This window comes from Oncorhynchus keta, chromosome 3, assembly GCF_023373465.1.
Source record: "Oncorhynchus keta strain PuntledgeMale-10-30-2019 chromosome 3, Oket_V2, whole genome shotgun sequence".
In the NCBI taxonomy this organism is placed as follows: Eukaryota; Metazoa; Chordata; class Actinopteri; order Salmoniformes; family Salmonidae; genus Oncorhynchus; species Oncorhynchus keta.
In genome coordinates, this window is record NC_068423.1 from 33,721,035 (window position 1) to 33,730,756 (window position 9,722).

At 46.4% G+C, this 9,722-nt stretch overlaps 1 protein-coding gene across 1 annotated transcript in view; it reads right to left on the reverse strand.

Moving 5' to 3' along the window:
- lyst (lysosomal trafficking regulator) overlaps positions 1–9,722 on the reverse strand; it is a 282,509-nt gene that overhangs the window by 152,876 nt on the left and 119,911 nt on the right.

The window sequence follows — 9,722 nt, forward strand, 5'->3', positions numbered from 1 at the left end:
ATAACGCTTTACGTGTCACAGAATGATACCTTAGGTTGTGACGGCCCTGAATTTTTCTGAACCGTCTCAGTGCAGCTCCTTCCGATAGGGCGCTTTCCCTTTAATTCCCAATTAAATAGCCAGCATCAGCTGCACGAAAGTGGGGTTGTGATGGAGACGTGCATGAGGATGTGTTCAACCCTCAGTTCGAAGCTTCTCTATTCCGTTTGTTTTGTTGCCGTTAAACGTGTGTTTTGTAGCCTAAGAGAGTTTACCCAGGATCGGATCCACTCTTTGCGTCCCTGGACTACACCTCTCCGTTCTTCGTGGCCTTTCTCCGCGGGAGATCTATTGGCGGATTGGATTGTCTGACTGACCGACTGACTACCACCTTTTTGTATACGGTATTTCATTTGTTTGGATGTGATGTATACTGTGATTTGTGTAGTTAGTGGTAGTTGAGGACTTAATTAAGAGTTGATCCGCTTTAAGGTTCTGTGGTAAAGTAATTGTTATATTGATTGTATGTTTAATACTGGGTTTACGCTACACGGAACGAACGGACAAACATCGCGTGACAAAAGTCACTTGAGTTCACTGAACTCCTTTACCGGGCAGGACTCTTTTTAGGCCCGAGGTACAGGACATTTCTGGAGGAACCAGAACTCATTGTGATATTATTATATATGTGTGTAATCATTGTTGTTGCTAATACAACCCACGCAACAGAATATAATTGTTTTTGAAGTTCTTTTCAATGTTTTAAGGGTTTATGAAAAGTTTATTTCCATCCTGACTTTTACATACGTCCTTTGTATTGGTGTAGACTTGACGGACCAGATGGGACTCATTCCCACCCAAACTAAAAGGAGAAACTAATGTTTTCTCTGGTAGGCACAACCTACCTGGCACCCCTATAAATAATAACCTCAAGTCAAAACCGTTACATAAAAAATGGCACCCCAGATGGGACCGCTCAACATTGAGAACTAACCAAAGCAAATATTTTGTGTGGAATTAAAACAATGGCTTCACCCCAAGATAATGTGCTCATCCATGTCATACCTGTCAATGGGAATACACAGGGCCATTCTGACCATCAAGCTGACAATACAAATCATAATGTGAATGGAGATAATGGAGTTGATTTGGGCCAGAGCCCTGGGAATCTGAATGCTCGGCCTGAGCCACAGGCCACAGGAGGTCTAACCAGTTACTCACTTATTGACATGGATCTGTGTGGAAGTACTGAGCTAGTCCTCCCTCTGACACCCAACCTTCCTCCATTGTCTGGTTTATCTCCAGAGGTTGTAGTCTTACAACTTCAAGGTGACATCCTTGATATTCGTCGGACTCAACAACATCTCCAAACTCTTATCCACCATAAATTCAAATGTCTGAGGGAAGAGCAACAACAGAGTGCCATGGAATTCAGAAACTCACTGAGCACTCTAACCCACACGCTGAAAGAGCTCAGTGAGAGTGGAAGACGGGAAATGACTGGTGCCATGGACAGGCAGTTTGACTACCAACGAAACCAACTCACTGCCACTCTCCAATGGCGCCTGCAACATCACCACACTGAGGTCCTCAAGGATGTTAATTCTGTTTTTTCTCCCATGGTTAATACTGTAGACCACTTGCAGACAGAACTCTCTAATTGTGTTAAAATGTTGGATGACGTGTCTGTGGACATGGCCTCCATTAGGCACAACTCCTTACACAGAGTTTCCCTGGTGTCCACTTCAGTTCAGACCACTGAGGGCCAAGCTGGCACCTCTGAATGTCCAAGACCGTATCAAGTAAACCCTTCCAGAAACCACAAATCACAACAGGCCAACACACCTAACTCTCTTCGCAGGAATGACCATCCTTCTCTGGGTGCTTTAACCAGAGCTGAAACCCCAAGAGTCACTGCCTACGCCCCCCCCATCGACATCCCCTTCCTTTCAGTTAATACCGCACCAATCAGAAGCTAACAAGTTACATGATTGGGGTTCAAATGTGGCAGTCTTCTCTGCCATTGCTCCGGTACCACTAACCCTTGATAATCCTTCTGATGATCTCCTTTTACAGGCTGTGAGAAGAGCTCAGCTGGAACAGCCAGAGGAGTTAAGGCTGTTGGAGCAGCTGCAGAATAATGCTGATGTATGTACTTCAAAGCTAGGACGCACCGGGCTCCTGAAGCACAAAATATTCCTTACACAGGAAATGCCGATCAAGCAAAAGCCATATCGTTTGTCCCCAGCGAAGCTAATCATCCAAAAGGGACTCATAAATGATATGTTAACCCAAGATATAATAGAACGTTCCTCCTCTCCCTGGGCTGCTCCTGTTGTCCTCATCCCAAAAAAGACTGGTGGTCTTAGATTTTGTGTGGACTATAGGAAGACCAACAATGTTTCCCAGACTGATGCCTATCCTCTTCCCACCATCCATGAGATCCTGGAGTCATTGTCTGGCGCTGTTGTGTTCACTACCCTTGATCTCAATAGTGGTTATTGGCAGGTTGAGATGGACCAGGAAAGCAAGGACAAGACTGCGTTTGTCTGTGCCGAGGGCTTGTTTTCCTTTAAGGTGATGCCCTTTGGATTAAAGAATGCCCCTGCCACTTTCCAAAGACTCATGGAGATTGCGTTAGGTGAGCTCAAAGGGAAGATCTGTTTCGTCTACCTGGACGATATAATTATCTACTCTCAGAACAGAGAAAGACACTTTCAAGATCTTCAAGCAGTGTTGGACAAGCTAAGAGAAGCTGGTCTGACCTTAAATATGAAGAAGAGCAACTTCTGCCAAACCTCCCTGAAGTTCCTTGGCCATATTGTGTCTTTCGACGGCATTCATGTGGATCCTGAAAAGACAAAGGCTGTACAAGACTTCCCTGTGCCAACCACACTCAAGGCCCTTCAACGGTTCCTTGGTATGGCTGGATGGTACCATCGGTTTGTGTCGAACTTCTCCCAGGTGGCAGAACCCCTCAACGCGATGAAGCGAAAAGGAGCGAAATTCCAATGGACGGCAGAGTGCCAGACTTCCTTTGAAACCCTGAAACGACATCTCGTCACACCTCCCATTTTAGGTCATCCCAACTTTGATTGCCCTTTTGTTGTTTACACTGATGCAAGTGATGTTGGACTTGGTGCTGTCCTAGTCCAACAGACTGGACTTGGCACTGAAGAAGTGCTAGCGTTCGCCAGTCGGACATTGAATGGAGCAGAACGGAACTACTCCACAACAGAGCAAGAGTGCCTTGCAGTGGTCTGGGCTTTGGAAAAGTGGAGGTACTACTTGGAGGGAAGACACTTCACTGTGGTCACTGACCATTCCTCCCTTGTGTGGGTGTTCAAGACCAACAAACCAAGCACCAGACTCATAAGATGGGCTCTACGGTTGCAAGAGTTCACATTTGCAGTGGAATACAGGAAAGGAAAATACAACACTGTTCCAGATGCCTTGTCCAGAGCTCCTACTTGTGATAACGGTGGCCCTGATCTTACATGTGCTACTGTCCTGTCAAGCAGTCGAGACTCGCCCAAACGGACTTTCCCATCTCTGATGAGGCCATATGGAAAGCTCAACAGGATGATCCAGAAATACAGGCTTTGTACCAGACTATCCTGGAAGATGGAGAAAAGATGGTCAATCCTACCACAAAGCTGACCATCATTGAAGATAAAGTCTACCGAGTCGTACAACTACCTCACAGAACACTCTACCAAATGTACATACCGGACACTCTACGCCTACAACTGCTTCAACATTTCCATGAAGACCCCTTAGCTGGTCATTTGGGCAGGTTCAAAACCTACAAGCGGTTGCAAGCGTTACTCTACTGGCCACATCTGAGCATGGATGTGAAGTCACACATCCGAAATTGTCAGGTTTGTCAAATGTACAAACCAGAAGGTAGAAAGCCTGCTGGCAAGTTGCAGCAAACGGTGGTTACCCGACCTTGGGAAATGTTAGGAGTGGATTTGATGGGTCCATTTCCTAGAAGCTCCAATCAGAATGTGTACATACTTGTTTTTGTTGATTACTATTCAAAGTGGGTGGAACTCTTTTCCCTGCGTCAGGCCACAGCAAGGACCGTCTCTAACATCCTTACGAAAGAGATCCTGACTCGCTGGGGAGTGCCTGATTACATCCTGTCTGATCGAGGTTCCCAATTTGTCTCTGATCTCTTTGAGGAGACCTGCCAAAGATGGAACCTGAGGCAGAAGTTGACCACGGCCTATCACCCACAGACCAATCTCACTGAGAGAGTAAATCGAACCTTGAAGACAATGATTGCTTCCTATGTAGGGACCCAGCACAAACACTGGGACAAGCACCTTCACGAGTTTCGATTTGCCCTGAATTCTGCTGTGCAAGAGTCCACTGGAGTCACACCTGCAGAGCTGAACCTAAGTCGTCCTCTCCGAGGACCCTTGGATATGGTGCTACAGCCCCAGCAGCTTACTCCAGACGCTGCTTGCTATGACCAGGTAGGCCATCTCCATGACTTGAGAGCTCTTGTCTCAAAGAACATGATCCAGGCTCGACTCAAGCAGAAGAGAAATTATGATAAGAACAGACGAGACATGCAGTTCCAGCTTCGTGATCGGGTGGGGCTTCGCTCTCACCCTTACTCGAAAGCTGAACAATTCTTCTCGGCCAAGCTCGCTCCTAAATGGCAAGGACCATATAGGATTGTGGAGCAGATGGGCCCTTTGAACTACCGAGTGGTGAAAGAGGACACAGGTGAAGATATGCGCATCGTCCATGTCTCACGCCTTAAGGCCTGTTACCCCTCGGCTGAGGAATTGGAGGCGATTGAGCGCCGCAAGGTCCTGGATATCTTTGAAGAGGATAGTGAGGATACTTTTCTCGGATTCCCAGACCCAGAAGTCTCGCACCTTAAGGCCTGTGACTCCTCAGCTGAGGAGCGTGAGCTCCAAAAAGTAATGAATATTTTTGTAGAGGAAAGTGATGAGGAGACCTTTCTCGGTTTCCCCGACCAAGATGTGCCTTCCAGGGCAATGGTCGGCTTTTTCCAGGGAGGGGTGTGTGACGGCCCTGAATTTTTCTGAACCGTCTCAGTGCAGCTCCTTCCGATAGGGCGCTTTCCCTTTAATTCCCAATTAAATAGCCAGCATCAGCTGCACGAAAGTGGGGTTGTGATGGAGACGTGCATGAGGATGTGTTCAACCCTCAGTTCCGAAGCTTCTCTATTCCGTTTGTTTTGTTGCCGTTAAACGTGTGTTTTGTAGCCTAAGAGAGTTTACCCAGGATCGGATCCACTCTTTGCGTCCCTGGACTACACCTCTCCGTTCTTCGTGGCCTTTCTCCGCGGGAGATCTATTGGCGGATTGGATTGTCTGACTGACCGACTGACTACCACCTTTTTGTATACGGTATTTCATTTGTTTGGATGTGATGTATACTGTGATTTGTGTAGTTAGTGGTAGTTGAGGACTTAATTAAGAGTTGATCCGCTTTAAGGTTCTGTGGTAAAGTAATTGTTATATTGATTGTATGTTTAATACTGGGTTTACGCTACACGGAACGAACGGACAAACATCGCGTGACAAAAGTCACTTGAGTTCACTGAACTCCTTTACCGGGCAGGACTCTTTTTAGGCCCGAGGTACAGGACATTTCTGGAGGAACCAGAACTCATTGTGATATTATTATATATGTGTGTAATCATTGTTGTTGCTAATACAACCCACGCAACAGAATATAATTGTTTTTGAAGTTCTTTTCAATGTTTTAAGGGTTTATGAAAAGTTTATTTCCATCCTGACTTTTACATACGTCCTTTGTATTGGTGTAGACTTGACGGACCAGATGGGACTCATTCCCACCCAAACTAAAAGGAGAAACTAATGTTTTCTCTGGTAGGCACAACCTACCTGGCACCCCTATAAATAATAACCTCAAGTCAAAACCGTTACAAGGTATCCACAGAAGACTGTACACACCCACCCTTCATGTCCCTACTGTATAAACTAACAGACTACCTAAAACCCCTTCATGTCCCTACTGTATAAACTAACAGACTACCTAAAACCCCTTCATGTCCCTACTGTATAAACTAACAGACTACCTAAAACCCCTTCATGTCCCTACTGTATAAACTAACAGACTACCTAAAACCCCTTCATGTCCCTACTGTATAAACTAACAGACTACCTAAAACCCCTTCATGTCCCTACTGTATAAACTAACAGACAGACTACCTAAAACCCCTTCATACTGTAAACTTTTACATCAGCCCCTTACCTCCAGCCCCCTGCCTGCCCCCCTTACCTCCAGCCCCCTGCCTCCTCCCCTTACCTCCAGCCCCCTGCCTCCTCCCCTTACCTCCAGCCCCCTGCCTGCCCCCTTACCTCCAGCCCCCTGCCTCCTCCCCTTACCTCCAGCCCTCAGTCTCCTGCCTCCTGCCCTCAGTCCCCCGACTCCTCCCCTTACTTCCAGCTCAGTCCCCTGACTCCTCCCCTTACTTCCAGCTCTCAGTCCCCTGCCTCCTCCCCTTACTTCCAGCTCTCAGTCCCCTGACTCCTCCCCTTACTTCCAGCTCTCAGTCCCCTGCCTCCTCCCCTTACCTCCAGCTCTCAGTCCCCTGACTCCCCCCCTTACCTCCAGCCCTCAGTCCCCTGCCTCCTCCCCTTACTTCCAGCTCTCAGTCCCCTGACTCCTCCCCTTACCTCCAGCCCTCAGTCCCCTGACTCCTCCCCTTACTTCCAGCTCTCAGTCCCCTGACTCCTCCCCTTACCTCCAGCCCTCAGTCCCCTGCCTCCTCCCCTTACCTCCATCCCTCAGCCCCCTGCCTCCTCCCCTTACTTCCAGCCCTCAGTCCCCCGACTCCTCCCCTTACCTCCAGCCCTCAGTCCCCTGCCTCATTCCCATACCTCCAGCTCTCAGCCCCCTGCCTCCTCCCCTTACCTCCAGCCCTCAGTCCCCTGCCTCCTCCCCTTACCTCCAGCCCTCAGTCCCCTGCCTCAGAAGCAGAGCTCATAAAACTGAGTTAGTCACAGAGCTGTTGGGCTCACTGCAGGCAGGGAGGGAGTCCCCTAGTGATTTACAGCAGACCAGCTCAAAAGGCTCTCACTATCACACAACCTTCTGGAAGATCCGGAGATCCGCCCTCTCGCTCTCCTTTCATCATCCCATTTCCCTCCCACAGTTTCTCTAAGTTGAATAATGAATATCTGTTCCACCAAAACACAGTCAATCCCCTGGACACAGAACGTCATTAGCTACACTGTTTATATACACTGCATATGCATTTACAGAGCCTTAGGAAAGTATTCAGACCCCTTGACCTTTTCCACATTTTGTTAAGTTACAGCCTTATTCTAAAATAGATTAAATATATATATACACATATATAAATCAATCTACACATCATAATGACAAAGCAAAAACAGTTTATTTTTTTAAATGTTTGATAATTGATAATAAATCAAAAACTGCAGTATCACATTTACATCCAGTGACAACACACTGTGAACCCCATGGAATGACCTGGATTTCTGCACCAATTGGTCATCAAATGTGATCTGATCTTCATCTAAGCCACAACGACTGACAAACACAGTCTGCTTCAACTAATAACACACAAATGATTGCAATTTTCTTGTCTGAGTTGAATACCCCTGAGGTACAACAGAAAAACAGCAGGCTGGCGACCTCGTAGGGTCACAGTTATCTGATAAACTGTGTATGCCACCAATACACTTCGATGTGTGTGATATGGTGTGTGTGATATGGTGTGTGTGTGTGAGTGATATGGTGTGTGTAGGTGTGAGATATGGTGTGTGTGAGTGATATGGTGTGTGTGTGTGTGTGTGAGATATGGTGTGCGTGTGTGAGTGATATGGTGTGTGTAGGTGTGAGATATAGGTGTATGATATGGTGTGTGTGTAGGTGTGAGATATGGTGTATGTGTGTGTGATATGGTGTGTGTGTGTGATATGGTGTGTGTGTGAGATATGGTGTGTGTGTAGGTGTGAGATATAGGTGTGAGATATGGTGTATGTGTGTGTGATATGGTGTGTGTAGGTGTGAGATATGGTGTGTGTGTGTGTGTGTGTGTGTGTGTGTGTGTGTGTGTGTGTGTGCGTGATATGGTGTGTGCGTGCGTGTGCGTGTGTGTGTGTGTGTGTGATATGGTGTGTGCGTGTGCGTGTGTGTGTGTGCGTGATATGGTGTGTGCGTGATATGGTGTGTGCGTGATATGGTGTGTGCGTGATATGGTGTGTGCGTGATATGGTGTGTGATATGGTGTGTGATATGGTGTGTGATATGGTGTGTGATATGGTGTGTGATATGGTGTGTGATATGGTGTGTGATATAGTGTGTGATATGGTGTGTGATATAGTGTGTGATATGGTGTGTGATATGGTGTGTGATATAGTGTGTGATATGGTGTGTGATATGGTGTGTGATATGGTGTGTGATATGGTGTGTGATATGGTGTGTGATATGGTGTGTGATATAGTGTGTGATATAGTGTGTGATATGGTGTGTGATATAGTGTGTGATATGGTGTGTGATATGGTGTGTGATATGGTGTGTGATATAGTGTGTGATATAGTGTGTGATATGGTGTGTGATATAGTGTGTGATATGGTGTGTGATATGGTGTGTGATATGGTGTGTGATATGGTGTGTGATATGGTGTGTGTAGGTGTGAGATATAGGTGTATGATATGGTGTGTGTGTGTGTGTGTGTGTGTGATATGGTGTGTGTGTGATATGGTGTGTGTGTGTGTGTGATATGGTGTGTGTGTGTGTGTGTGTGTGATATGGTGTGTGTGTGATATGGTGTGTGCGTGATATGGTGCGTGATATGGTGTGTGATATAGTGTGTGATATTGTGTGTGTGTGATATGGTGTGTGATATGGTGTGTGTGTGATATGGTGTGTGATATGTGTGTGTGTGTGTGTGTGTGTGTGTGTGTGTGATATAGTGTGTGATATTGTGTGTGTGATATGGTGTGTGATATGGTGTGTGATATTGTGTGATATGGTGTGTGATATTGTGTGATATGGTGTGTGATATTGTGTGATATGGTGTGTGATATAGTGTGTGATATGGTGTGTGATATGGTGTGTGATATGGTGTGTGTGTGATATGGTGTGTGATATGGTGTGTGTGTGTGTGTGATATTGTGTGTGTGTGTGTGTGTGATATAGTGTGTGATATTGTGTGTGTGCGTGATATGGTGTGTGATATGGTGTGTGATATAGTGTGTGATATTGTGTGTGTGTGTGATATTGTGTGTGTGCGTGATATGGTGTGTGATATGGTGTGTGATATAGTGTGTGTGTGTGCGTGTGTGTGTGTGTGTGTGTGTGTGTGTGTGTGTGTGTGTGTGATATGGTGTGTGATATAGTGTGTGTGTGTGTGATATGGTGTGTGATATGGTGTGTGTGTTATGGTGTGTGTGTGTGTGTGTGTGATATGGTGTGTGTGTGTGATATGGTGTGTGTGATATGGTGTGTGTGTGTGTGTGTGTGTGTGTGTGTGTGTGATGTGTGTGTGTGTGTGTGATATGGTGTGTGTGTGTGTGTGTGATATGGTGTGTGTGTGTGTGTGTGATATGGTGTGTGTGTGTGTGTGTGTGTGATATGTGTGTGTGTGTGTGTGTGTGTGTGTGTGTGTGTGTGTGTGTGTGTGATATGGTGTGTGTGTGTGTGTGTGTGTGTGTTATGGTGTGTGTGTGTGTGTGTGTGTGTGTGTGTGTGTGTGTGTG